The sequence below is a fragment of the Macaca fascicularis genome, chromosome 10, assembly GCF_037993035.2.
Source record: "Macaca fascicularis isolate 582-1 chromosome 10, T2T-MFA8v1.1".
NCBI lineage: Eukaryota > Metazoa > Chordata > Mammalia > Primates > Cercopithecidae > Macaca > Macaca fascicularis.
This window is the reverse complement of record NC_088384.1, coordinates 58571390-58584369: the sequence shown is the minus strand read 5'-3', so window position 1 is coordinate 58584369 and position 12980 is coordinate 58571390. Positions and strand designations below refer to the sequence as shown.

General features: G+C 48.9%; 1 pseudogene; it reads left to right on the top strand.

The window, feature by feature from the left end:
* The first annotated feature begins 4463 nt into the window (after positions 1-4463).
* On the top strand, positions 4464-12594 carry LOC141407761 (uncharacterized; annotated as a pseudogene).
* Positions 12595-12980: the final 386 nt, after the last annotated feature.

The window sequence follows — 12980 nt, the reverse complement described above, 5'->3', positions numbered from 1 at the left end:
CAGTATAGATTTTAAGAGTTGGGATGAGGGGGAGATCATAGACCACCTTTCTTTGCTAGTTGTCTTTTTCCAAAGGAATGCTAAACTATCTTTTTATCTTTATGACAGAAGGTAATTTTACAAATTAGATCAATATGCCCACCAAAATTTTGCTCTTACTCTCTCATGGAGTCTGGGAGATAATGGTGTTATCTTTCTTGAGAATTATATTTCAAAGGGATGGCACTGAGGTTCTTGAAATGGACATTTCTGAAGTGTAAAACTGGCAAGTGAGCTCTTACAAAGATGTCTATGTCAAAGAGGCAGAGAAAGAATTTACAATGATAACATTTCTAGAATATTAGAAAGAAAAGAAAAGAAAAGGAGACTAGAATCAGAAATAATCCTGTCTAAAATTTTATCAAGCTGAAGGGATTGTTTTAGTCAAAGGTTTAATGTAAGGGGAATTTCTATGAACAAGAGGAAGAGAAGAGCTTTGAACTACACAGGAAGGAGAAAGTTCCCAGGAGATGTGAACTTTCTCAGTGACTATGGCACTGCCTGTGTCTCTGATCAGGTATTCAGCCCCAGCATCCTCCTGGGACTCGCTCAAAGAGATAGATAAGAAAAAATAGACCAAGAAAGATGAGAAAATATGGAGGCTGGTGTCTTCTCTAGTGCACATAGGGTGGCCCAGGAATGACAGAGTGGCAGGACAGCGGGAGGTGCCTTAGAGATCAATTCCCTTACTCTCAGCTTGTGAGTGCTGCCTGAAAATCCAGTCTCTCCAAGCTTAGTGGGAGGGGGACTCATAAGTGGGTTGACTGGACCAGTGGAGGCCCCCGGTGGATCATGCTGGCCTCAGAATGTGAGGTCTAGGAGGCTAGAGGGAAATGGCATTGGGTGACCAGAAACTGCATCAGTGGGTGCCAATACATGCAAAATCAAAGAGAAGATGAGCCACGTCAGCAGATATCAGTGAAGAATGTCCAGAGAAGACTCCACTGACCATACACAGCACAGACCAGCCTGTTCCGGAGGACAGTGCAAATGGCGCCCAGCAGCAAGGGAGGCTACTTTGACCCTGCCCATGCCACCAGCAGCTTGGACCCTAGAGTCAGATGCCACCACAAGGCCTAATTCCAGTAGTCGGTTCACTTCTCAGGAAGACGGGAGCCTGCACTCAGCACCATCCCTGTGGCTGCACAGGGCCAAGTACCCGTGACTGGGCGCTCTGGGTGCAAGCCAAGAAACAGCAGAACCTAGGGTGGCCTGTCGGTGAACTCGGCGACACTCTGACCATCTAGGAAGAGCCTCAACAGCCTCAGCTGTGGGGTCAGCTGCAACTGCCACCTGCTGACAGCGCATGGGAGCAGTAGTGGCAACCCTTGACCCTGTCCCCGCCACCAGCAGCGTGGACAGCAGGGCCAGAGTGTGCCTCGGCCCCTAAGACCTTAGGCCATGCAGCTGCAGGAGGACATGAAACTGCCGCTGACACAGCTCCCAGAGGCTATGCAATGCCCAGCGAGGCGACCCTGCACTCTGGGCGCGGGCCAAAGATCAGATACTACCATGAAAGGACGGTGAACTTGGTGACCCTAAGGCTCGCAATGGGTTTAGCAGCAGCTGCCACCTGGAACCAACCCTGACCCTGACTGCATCACCAGCAGCAGGAACCCCAGGGCCAGATGCTGCCTCAGCGGCTAATTCAGGTGTTCCTCCTCCAGCTGCAGCAGGGTGGAAATCCGATGCTGAGCCCTATCTTGGCGGCTGCACAGAGCCCAGAGCCCACACAACGCGCTCTGGATAAGAGCAAAGGAAGAGCGGACTTAGGGTGGGAAGACACTGCACTCTCAGATCCTCAGGCCATCTGGGGTCAGCCCTGCCAGCCTCGGTCTAATGCTCCGCTGCAGCTGCTACCTGCTCGTGGCGCCCAGCAGTGGCAAACCCGGCCTCTGCCTGCCACACCAGCGGCCCTGAAACCTTAGAGCCAGATGCCACGTAGTGGCAAAGTCAGGCAGTCAGCCCACAGCTGCAGGAGAGCGGGAACCTGCCCTTCGGCGGATTCTTGGAGGCTGCACAGTGCCCAGCGCCCGCCACCCAGTGCTCTGGGTGCGGGCAAATGACCCTCAGGCCATCTGGGACCGGACCAGCCCTGCAGCCTCAGCGGTGGGGTCAGGGGCGGCTGCCAAGTGCACACAGTGAACTATAGCAGCTGTGGCAGCCGCGGACCCTTGTGCAAGCCACCCGCAGTGCAGACCTCTGAGGTACCTGACTCAGGCGGTCGGCCCCCCAGCAGCGGAAACCTTCCCCCAGAGGGCAGAAACCTGCAGCTCAGCCCCATCCCAGCGCCTGCACTGTGCTCAGCGCCTGCCAACAGCAGTGAGGATTCCATGGCTGGAGGCCTTTCCAGGGCAGGAACCTGCCGCTCTGCCTATTCTAGGCAGCCGCACAGGGCCCAGCGCCTGAAACCCCGAGCTCTGGGCGCGGGCCAAGGAAGAATGGACCCTAGGCTGGGACAGCGGTGCACTGGGCGATCCTCACGCTTTATGGGACCAACCCTGCCGGCCTCTCCTGAGAGCTCAGCTGCAGCTGCCACCTGTACAAGGGCACGGCAGCAGCAGAGCAACCGGGCACTTTGCCTGCACCACCAAGAGCCCAGACACCGGGGCCAACGCCATCTCAGCACCGAATTCAGGAAGTCAGCCCTGCAGCAGCCGCAGGGCAGAAACCTTTGCCCTTGGCCCAGTCCCCCTGGCTGCACAGTTCCCAGTGCCTGCGACCCGGAACTCTGGGCGCAGGCAAAGGAACCGCAGACCCTAGGCTGGGATAGTGGTCCACTCCATGACCCTGAGGCTGTCTGGGAAACGCCTTGCCAGCCTCCATCATGGGCTCAGCTGCAGCAGCCACTGCACATGGGTGCAGCAGCCTTGGTGGCGACCCAAGACCATGCTCTTACAGCAGCCAGGCGGACCCCAGGGCCAGAAGCCGCCCAGCGGCTAATTCGGGTGGTCAGGCCTAGCTGCAGGAGGATGGGAACCGGCTACTCAACCATTTCCTGGAGGCTGCCCTATGCCCAGCGCATGAACACCCTGCTCTGGGTGCCTGCAAGAAAGAGCTGACTCTATGGTGAAAGGGCCGTGCCCTCAGCGATCCCCAGGCGGTCTGGGAACACCCTGCGTGCCTCTGCTGTAGGTTCAGCTGCAGTGGCAACCTGCAGCAGCTGTGGCAAACTCCGACCCTGCCAGCGCCACCAGCAGTGGGGTCCCTTGGGCCAGAAGCCTCCAGGGCACCGAAGTCAGGGTGTTGGTCCTCAGCTGCAGGAAGACGGGAACTGGCGCTCAGCCCCACCTCAGAGGCTGCATGGTTCCCAGAGCCAGGGCCCAGCTCTTCTAGCGCAGGTTGTGGAGGGGCCAGGGGCAACCCAGGCTTTAGGGCAGTGTCATGATCACAGCTCACTGAAGCCTCAACCTCCTAGATTCAAGCTATGCTCTCACCTCAGCCTCCTGATTAGCTGGTAGCTGGACTACAGGCAGGTGCCATAAAGCCTGGCTATTATATTTTATACATATTTTGGAAAGACAGGGTCTCACCATGTTGCCCGGGCAGGTCTTGAACGCCTGCAGTTCAAGCGATCCTCCCAACTGGACCTTCCTCAGTGCTGGGATTGTATGTGTGAGCCACTACCTGCCGCTTTTATTATAAGGATACTTGTCATTGGATTTCGGGCCCATCCTAATCCAAGATGAGATGCCCTTATCTGAAGGTGCTGGACTTAATTACATCTGCAGAGTGTTTTCCAAATAAAGGCACATTCACAAGTTCCAGTTAGACATATCTTTTAATCGACCACCATGCAATCCACTCGAGGAGTATTAAAATGCCAGTGTGGACTGAGGCACCAAAGAATGACATTATTATATCAAACACATTGCCTTCTTTGTAGTGACCTGTGGGCTTGGAAACAGAACCATTTGCAGCTGTCAGGGAAGTGCACAGAGCCTGGCCTTTCCCGCAGCCTCTTCCCCACTGGCCTTCCATGAGAGGATCGCCCCTTGAGAGTGTGAGAGATTCCTCTTAAATGCTAAAGACCACAGGAGCATTTGGGAGGCGGAAGATGTTTAGGGAGCAACTTAGTTGCCCTGAGGTGCCCATCACCCTTCACTGTTTCACCAAGGATCTGGGAATGGGAACCAGGCATAAGACAGATACATGTGGATGAGAAGAGGCCAGAGTCTTTCTCTGTGTAGGCACCACCCAGCCCAAGAGGAGCATTGCTCCAGAAACACATGCACTCACGATGTTAAACCCAATCTATTGAGTACTTAATGCGAACTGGGAATTTTTTTAAGCACTTAAGCTGTCATTTATATCTCCCCTACCAGTGTTGCACATGGTATTAAGCATTTGACAAAGTGTATTGTATTAACTCCTGCAGAAAACCTAAAAAGGGGAAGGGCAGTATAATTAATAGAATTTTCCATATGAAAAGACGGGGACTTGAGTTGAGGTCACAATTTATATATGGTATTATATTGTACTTCACACACGTAACATAGTAAGTGTCCTGGAGAATCTTGGTCTCTTAGTCTATATAATAACATAAGCAACTTTTGTGAGATTAATTGTTTTTCCGAACCATGCCTGGAATATTTGCATAACATTCCAGTGTTTAAATATGTTGTTTATTGCCAGGTGTGGTGGCTCACGCCTGTAATCCCAGCATTTTGGGACTCCAAGGCAGGTGGATTGCCTGAGCTTAGGAGTTCAAGATCAGCCTTAGCAACACAGGGAAACCCCATCTCTACTAAAATACAAAAACATAGCCAGGCGTGGTGGGGTGTGCCTGTATTCCCAGCTACTTGGGAGACCGGACAGGAGAATTTCTTGCACATGGGAGATGGATGTTGCAGTGAGCTGTGATCGTGCCACTGCACCACAGCCTGGGCAACAGAACGAGACCTCGTCTCAAAAAAAAAAAAAAAGTTGTTTCTCAAACCATTTTCATCTTCGAAACATTTCAGGCCTCCTCCAACTAACCAGCTTATGTTAAATTTTGTTTTATTTGAATTAAATTTAATTTCAATAGTCACCTGTGGCTATTGGCTACTGCAGTGGATAGCACAGAGATGAGAAATAATAGAAACTTTTTTTTTGTTTGTTTCAATGGCGAACATTGTCAAAAGTTCAGTTCCTGTTTTATGTAAGATTTTGGTTTATATTTTCTCAAAGAAGTGAAGTACAAAAAAGAAAAAAAAGAAAACAAAATGATTTGGTAAGGAAGGGTGAAGAAGAGACACTTAACTCAGGGTGGAGACAACAGAAATGACCTTGTTTGAAATGCAGCTCCTGTCTGTGTGGCTCTCTGTGCTCTGTTGGGGCATCAGTTCCTTTACTTCTTAGTTAAATCAGTTATTTCGATGGTACAATGTTTTTTTGTTCAATAAGTGTGATATTTTGCACAGCTGGTTTAATTCCAGTATGGAAGCTCTCTGCTCAATCGTCTTGATTTCTCTGGGCTTGTTCCCACTCTGCAGATGTAAACATGGCACCTGTATATCTCTCTCCAGGTTCTGATCTAGTGTGACAGTGTCTATGACTTGCCCACCTAGAGAAATACACACATTGCAACTTGAGGAAGAGAAAAAGAGGGCCCTGCAAAAGGCATCTACAGGCCCCACGTGCTGTTTACCCTTCTTATTTATTGAAGTGACTCCTCATCCATTTATTGGGCAGTTGTAAGCAAAGGAATTAACTGACTATGACAATTCATCTTGATGTACAAAACTTTAGTCTGTTTTGAGTTTCCACTGTTGGGAAATACCTAGTTATACTAATAGTTATACTAATTAAGAACAGTTACAGATAGTATAGTGACAGTCTTTTTTTTTTTTTTTTTTTTTTTGAGACAAGCTCTTACTCTGTTACCCAGATTAGAGTAGAGTGGCATGATCGTGGCTCACTGCAGTCTCAACCTCCCCGGGCTCAGTGATTCTCCACCCTCAGTCTCCTGAGTAAGGGGGAATACAAGCACGTGCCACCGTGCCTACATATTTTTTGTATTTTGTTTTGTTTTGTTTTGTAGAGATGAGACTTGGCCATGTCACCTAGGCTGGTATTGAATTTCTGGTCCCAACTGATCCTTTCTCCTCAGGCTCCCAAAGTACTGGGATTACAGGTGTGGACCAGCATGCCATGCCTATAGTGATATCTTTAAGTAAGCCTCTCCTTGCTTCTTTTGAGCAATTTTTCAAAGCAACAGACACCTTATTAAATGAGAAAGTTGATCGGTTTTCCTAATGGCTGCTAATAAAGTAAAGAACTAAGGAACCTCTTTGATTTCAATGAAGTCCCTACAGATGTTATGGGCTACTTGTTACTGAGAAGTATGGTAGGAACTATAGGTCAAGCTGTGATCAGCAAATAGATCTTGCTGAAGAGGAAGAACGATTGGCTAAGATAATCCCCCAGGACAGCTGGCATACGTTTAGACAAAGCTGAATTGAATGCTTTCTGAGGAGGAGTGTGTTAGTCTGTTCTCACAGTGCTATAATGACATACCTGAGACCGGGTAATTCAAAAAGAAAAGAGATTGAATTGGCTCACAGTTCTGTGGGCTGTACAGACTTATGTTTATAGGGAGGCCTCAGGAAACTTACAATCATGGCAGAAGGCGAAAAGGAAGCAAGCACATATTCACACGGCTGAAACGAGTCAGGGGAGGTGCTGCACACTTTTTAAACAAGCAGATCTCAGGAGAACTTTGTCTTCAGACAGCACTAGGGGGATGAGGATAAACCACTAGAAACCACATCCATGATCCAATCACTTTACACCAAGCCCTTCCTGCAACACTGGTCATTACAATTCCACATGAGATTGGGAGTGGAGGGTGCACAAATCCAAACCATATCAAGAAGCATTTTAAAAGTTGAGGGAAGTTCCAATAGATGGCAAGTCAGGATAGGGAATTCCATCAGCATAATACTCCTCTCAATCCACGCCAAAGTGGGAGAAAGGGAAAAGTGCAAGGATGAAGACGGGACACAGCAAAATGACAGGATGACTCACAAGATGACCCCTGTGGAAAGCATTTACTGACTCAAAATCCAAACCATGAAGACAATAAGAGCAAATTTGCTGAGTTTCTATGCTCTTTATGTTTATTAGGGAAGGGCAAAAGCCAGCCCCTTGACATTGTTATTGTTAATTAACATCATCACCGCCTGCTCTTAAGTGCCTAGATACTTTCTAGAATCTAGTATTATTTTCACTCAAATGATTTTTGGATATGCCCTGTCATGCACGTGATATTGCAGAAACATCCTACATTAACCACAGCAAGATAGCTATGTAATATATGGGATCACTTTAGGGGAGTGTATTTCTACCCTATTTTGAGATGGAAAATGAAGTAGAGATGTCCATTTGTCAATTTCTTCTACATTATGTCAAATATTCAAAGAGATTATTTTATTTATTTCAAAGATGCATTCATGTTGAAATTAAAATTTAAATTAAGAAAATTTATAAACTGAGTCAAAAGAAGAGTAAGCAAGGCAATTGATTAACGTGTCGGTTAATGCCACCATACTTCTGTATGCCCTGGAAGCGTCAGGCATAAATGACTTTAAAGTATTCGGCATGTGGCCAGGTGTGGTAGCTCATGCTGTCATTCCAGGATGTGGAGAGGTTGAGGCAGGTGGATTGCTTGAGACCAAGCAAGGCAACATGGTGAAACCCCATCTCTATGAAAAATACAAAAATTAGCCAAGCATGGGGGTGCCTGCCTTTTAGTACTAGCTACTGGAAAGGCTAAGGTGAGAGGATCATTTGAGCCCAGGAGGTTGAGGCTGCAGTAAGCTCTGGTTGCACCACTGCACTCCAGCCTGGGTGAAAGAGGGAGACCCTCTGCCCAGGACTCTTGGGATAGGACTATACCCATAGGGATTGTCCGCAATAACTTCACATTTGAGTGGAAGTGGAGATTATATGTACCAATGCCAATATGTAGCAAAAAAGAAAAACATAAGAAATCATGGCAGAAATGGCCCAAAGAATGAAAAAGGGTAGAGGTAATTGAGAGAGGCTTTCTGGTGATACAATTTGAACTGATTTCTGGAGAATGGGTTGAATTCCAATAGGGGGAGACGGACCAAGTTAATTTTGACGAGGGAAATGTCTTGAGCGAAATCTCAAAACGGAAAACAGGCCAATGTAAAGTGCTAATGAGCGGTGCGGTTGGGGTACGGTGTAGGAGAAGAGTTCCAAGTGAAAAGGTAGTTGGTCTGATAGGTCAGGGTCTTGCAAGCAGAGGCAGATACTATCATTATTCCATTTTTCAGATTGGAAAACAGACACAGAGAGTCCAAGGTCACAAAGCTGGGAAGTGAATCTGGGCAGTCTAGGGGTAGCACCCTCTTCTTAAATGATCCATTAAAGGTTCTCTTCTGCAGGCATTCCAAAACTCTTCTCCATCTTTAGCTTCCGCAGAGTACCATGAGGCCCCCTGTCTACCTCACAGGACAGGGCCTCAGAAAAGCAACAGATCCCAACTCATACTAGCTTTTAAATAAAAAAATGTATAATCTTGCAAAACAAGAAGTGCAGAGGTTGGGCAAGAGCCAACATTGCTTAGTTCAGCAGCTCAACAATAAATCCAAGGACCTGGGTATTGGTGCACCTCTCCACACCACCATCCTCATGGGCCAGCTTCTACTTCCTCCTGAATGCTGTGTCTTTCCCTAGTTTTCTCCCTGATTTTAGCTCAAGTGCTGCTTCCTTCCTGGGGCCAGCCTTTCCTGCCTCCCTCGTGGGGCCAGTCCATCTTCCCAGGCTCTTGCAGCACACCTGGGTCTGCTGCACTTCCCCTTATTACATAATTCCGTGAATAACGTCACCTCTTTCTGTTAGACTCAAAGCTCCACTAGGGAAGAAATTCTGTGCATATTGCTCACTATTGAACCCTGGAGTCGACCACCCAAATATTTGTCAAATGAATAAATGGTAGCTCTACAGGCCAAAGGAACCCAAGAAACATGCAAACTACCAAAATACTCTTTACAACTCACTCCCCTCTGGAGAGTTTTCCCTGAGGCACATTCCTGTTGGTTTCTTCCCCTCAAGAAGCATTCTCCTTTCTCCTTCCTATAAAAGCCAGGTTTTTCTCAGATAGCCACACCATGCCCCATGCAAACAGATTTGGATTATTCTATCATTTGGACATAATCTATGCTCCCTATGCAGGTCCACAGGGTGCTGGTTGCCCCAGCTGCTGCTGGTGGTCTTCATGTAGCCAAGGTATCGCTAGTGCATGTGGAGAAAACAGAGCAACTGGAGAGAAACCGAGGAGGTAAAAGTGGGCAGGGCTTGGTGATATTTGGGGATATGAGGGATAAGACAGAGAATGGTCTTAGGAAAATCTCCTGTTTTTTCCTTTTGGATAATGATATAGATGAATAAAAGTTCCAATCACGGGGATAGAAAACACTGGAAAATATGAGATTCATTCAGGCAAGTCTTTCATACACTATTCCATCATCAGTTTCATAAGGGAAAGGGAGTCAGATCTCATCTCCACCTTGTTTGCTTCTATCATACTGTGTTCTACCTTGTTGGATCTAGTTGATAACTAGATGATAGCTTCGTACTGATGGTGGACTTACCTACTAGTGTTTGCACCTCCTCCTTGCCAGCCTAGAAGCTCTGAGACAGCAGGAGCAGTGTGTGTGCACGCATGTGTGTGTGTAACTGGATTCCCCACGGCACATTATTGTTTCATCCATAGTAAATGGTGGAGGAATATTTGCAGGCCTTAGCTGGACTGCAGCATTGTGAAGGTCAGATAACCACATTTGATAGGTAGGATTCTAACCTTGAAGCAGACAAAATGTCCATCTTATCAGCCTTGCTCACACCAGCTGTGCCTTTCCTTTGTGGTTGTACGTTTGAAGAGCTCATGCCACAAGCCTCTTAAAAAGGAGATTGGACGTTCACCAGCCTCAGGCTGCATGGCAGGGTGACTGTGTCTTTGAATATCCCAGCTGGAGGCTGGTCATCCTTTTGTCTTTGGGTGAATAGACTACTCAGGAAGGCAGGGATGCGTGCAACCTCCTTTCTTGTTAATGAGTTTGCATTTTATTTTGGCAGATCTAAAATAATATTTCAAAGGCAGTGTAGAAGCAGATAGGGACATTACTTGTAATTGTTTAATATTGTTATGACATGACATTTGCCTACAGAAAGAGAGACAAGCCACCATCTTCAAGGGAGGGCCAGAAGTGTTAAGTGCATCATGTTGAATACAATTACGTTTGGTGATCAGGCAGCCCTGGGTTCAAATCCTCTCTCTATTGCTACCAATTAAGCCACTTAACTCCATCTGAGCCTCAGGCTGCCCATCTGTGTAATAAGCAGTAATAGCAGCTCTCCTGCAGGATTATCGTGAGAATTACAGCTCAGGCAATGATCATCATACTTCTTGGCACAGAGGTGTTCACTACCCAGGCAGTGTTATTATTATGTCTAAAGTTACAAAGGGAGTTTTTAAGAAAGATGGAATGAAAACTTGTTTCTCTCAATTCTGAGCTTATTAGAGCACACTGTTTTGCTTGAATAAAGCAGCCCTGGAATCTCTCAGGGGAGGGTGTTTGTAACATCTGCTCAGGCACGGTTTCATTTCCTATATACCCAGAGACTAGCCCTGTACAAGTTGTGGGGAGATACTCATGTGAGTTGGCGGACTTTGGGTCAAATATTTTCCCTAAGCCCAGGTCTCTATGGCATTCTACAGAACACTCTGTATCCTTCTAAGGGACACTGGAAGAGCAAATGGATAGTACAGTGAGTTACAAATAAAATGGCCAATCTCAGCATGAAAGATTGAGGGTGTTACCTAATGAGGATGCAAACCACTCCATCTACATCCAAGCCCATCTACATACAAGCAAACCACGAGCCTGCCAGAAAGAAAGAACATGCTATGTAAAGGTTTAATAACAGTGATGACTATTTGAACTTCAGCTCCAGAGCAGTTCAGTGGCCTCCCTTCCAGGAACAGAAGCCAAAGCACATCAGGATTCTTGAAGGCCCTGAAAGGTAAATGAGAATCCTAGTGTATGGCAAAACATTCCCACAAAAGAAGGGCTCCATGTGTAGAGACTTAGAAAGGATTCCCAACTTCAGTCCCTTCAGAACCAGAAGCAAAGGTGGGGGACAGCGCAATTAAGTGGCCCTAGAGATTTGCCAGGAACTAGAGCCTTCCGGAGAAGTCCAGTTTTCCTATGCAGGGAGAGGACTGGGAGTTCGCTGGTCACAAGCATTGTGCCTTTGTTTTCAGGAAGACTTTAGGAGTCCCCCAGCATTGGAGGAACATTGCCTTACTGCGGACTCAAGCACAGTCTCTTACCTGGTAAGAAAAATGGAGCTGCATGCAGCTGCTGAACACTTTAACCGGAAACCCAAAGATAGATGTTGGCACAAAGAAAGGAGGGCTGAAGAAAAGTGACCATGGAAACACATTGAGCTCTTAATCTGACCCATTTCTTCTGGGCCAGACCTGGAGCCAGGAATGTGGTGATGAATGAGGCCTGAGCTGAGATCGTGAGGATGAGACAGAGTCCACCCTGTGGGGATCTGGGATGATGAAAGGGCTCCGCAGATGGGGGACCCCCTGGCGAGAAGTTCTGCTGAGTGGAAAAGGGCTTGGAGTAACTGAGGTCAGCTGGATTCCTTAAACACTGCTCAGAGCCCTTGAAGCCATCTAAGGGCACACTTCTCAGGCCTTCTCCAAGCCACGCTCAACTGGGAATCTTTTAAGGACAGCTGCTCTGTTAGGCTTACCTGAGATGGTGTAGTTTTCCCCCGCCGCGGTAGTGGCACAGACAGTAAGTGTTCAGGAGCCGGGCCTCACAATGCCGTGGACTAGGGCAAAGGAGGACCCTGTCCTCTCCCAGCCCTGGGCTAAAACACGGGAGGACCCGGACCGGTGGCTCCACGGACCCCTGCAATGCCAAGAGCTAAGTTATGCTGCTGAAGGACCTCTCCGCCCTGGACTAAGGCACCGGAGGATCCCCGCCCTGCCCCACCCCGCCCCGCGGTGTCCTGGACTGTGCCACTGCAGAACCCCCGCCCCTCCACACCCTGGACTCTGGCTCTGGAGGACTCCGGCCCTGGCTCGCCCTGAACTACTCCTGCCCCTCAGCGCGCTGGACTGTGTTTCCAGAGGACCAGGTCCTGCGGCAACTTGGGCTACCTCGTGGACTCCAGGACCCCAGTCCTGTCAGGCCCTAGACCAAGACCCAGGAGGACCCACACCCCCTGTACCCATACCTTGCCGTGCCCTGTACTACAGCTCGGCAGGACCCCCGATTCGCTGAGCACTGGACTCCAGCACAGAGGGACCCCCGCCATGGAGATATGGACCACTCCTGCCCCACCGCACCCTGGACTACCGCACGCCAAGACCCTGGCCTGAACGCGTCCTACACTCTGGCATGGGGAAAACCGGCCTCGCAGAGCCCTGGACTCTGGCATTGGTGGACTCCCACTTGGCTACGTCCTGGACTCCTGCACCAGAGGACTCCTGTCCCCCCGCACCCTGGACACCTACACTAGAAAACCCTGTCCCGTCTCCCCCTAGACTAGGGCAGGGGAGGACCCTGGAAACCGACTCCGGCACAGTAACACCGCTTACCCGTCATGGGCTGTATTCCAGCACTGGAGGACCCCAATCCCGTCGCTCCATGGACTCCACCACCGAAGACCCTGGCCCCCCTGTGCCCTGGACAAAGGCACAGGAGGACCCAGCCTCACCGCCCCGTGGGCTATCGAATAGGAAAACCCCCAGCCCCACCGTGCCAGAGACTCTGACAAGAGAGGACTCCTGCCCCCTGTTCCCCCGACTACAGCAAGGCAGGAACCACACTCCTCCGAGGTCCTCGCTGTGGCAACTGTGGACCCCCGCCCTGGTATGCCCTGAACTAAGTCAGGCAATGACCCCG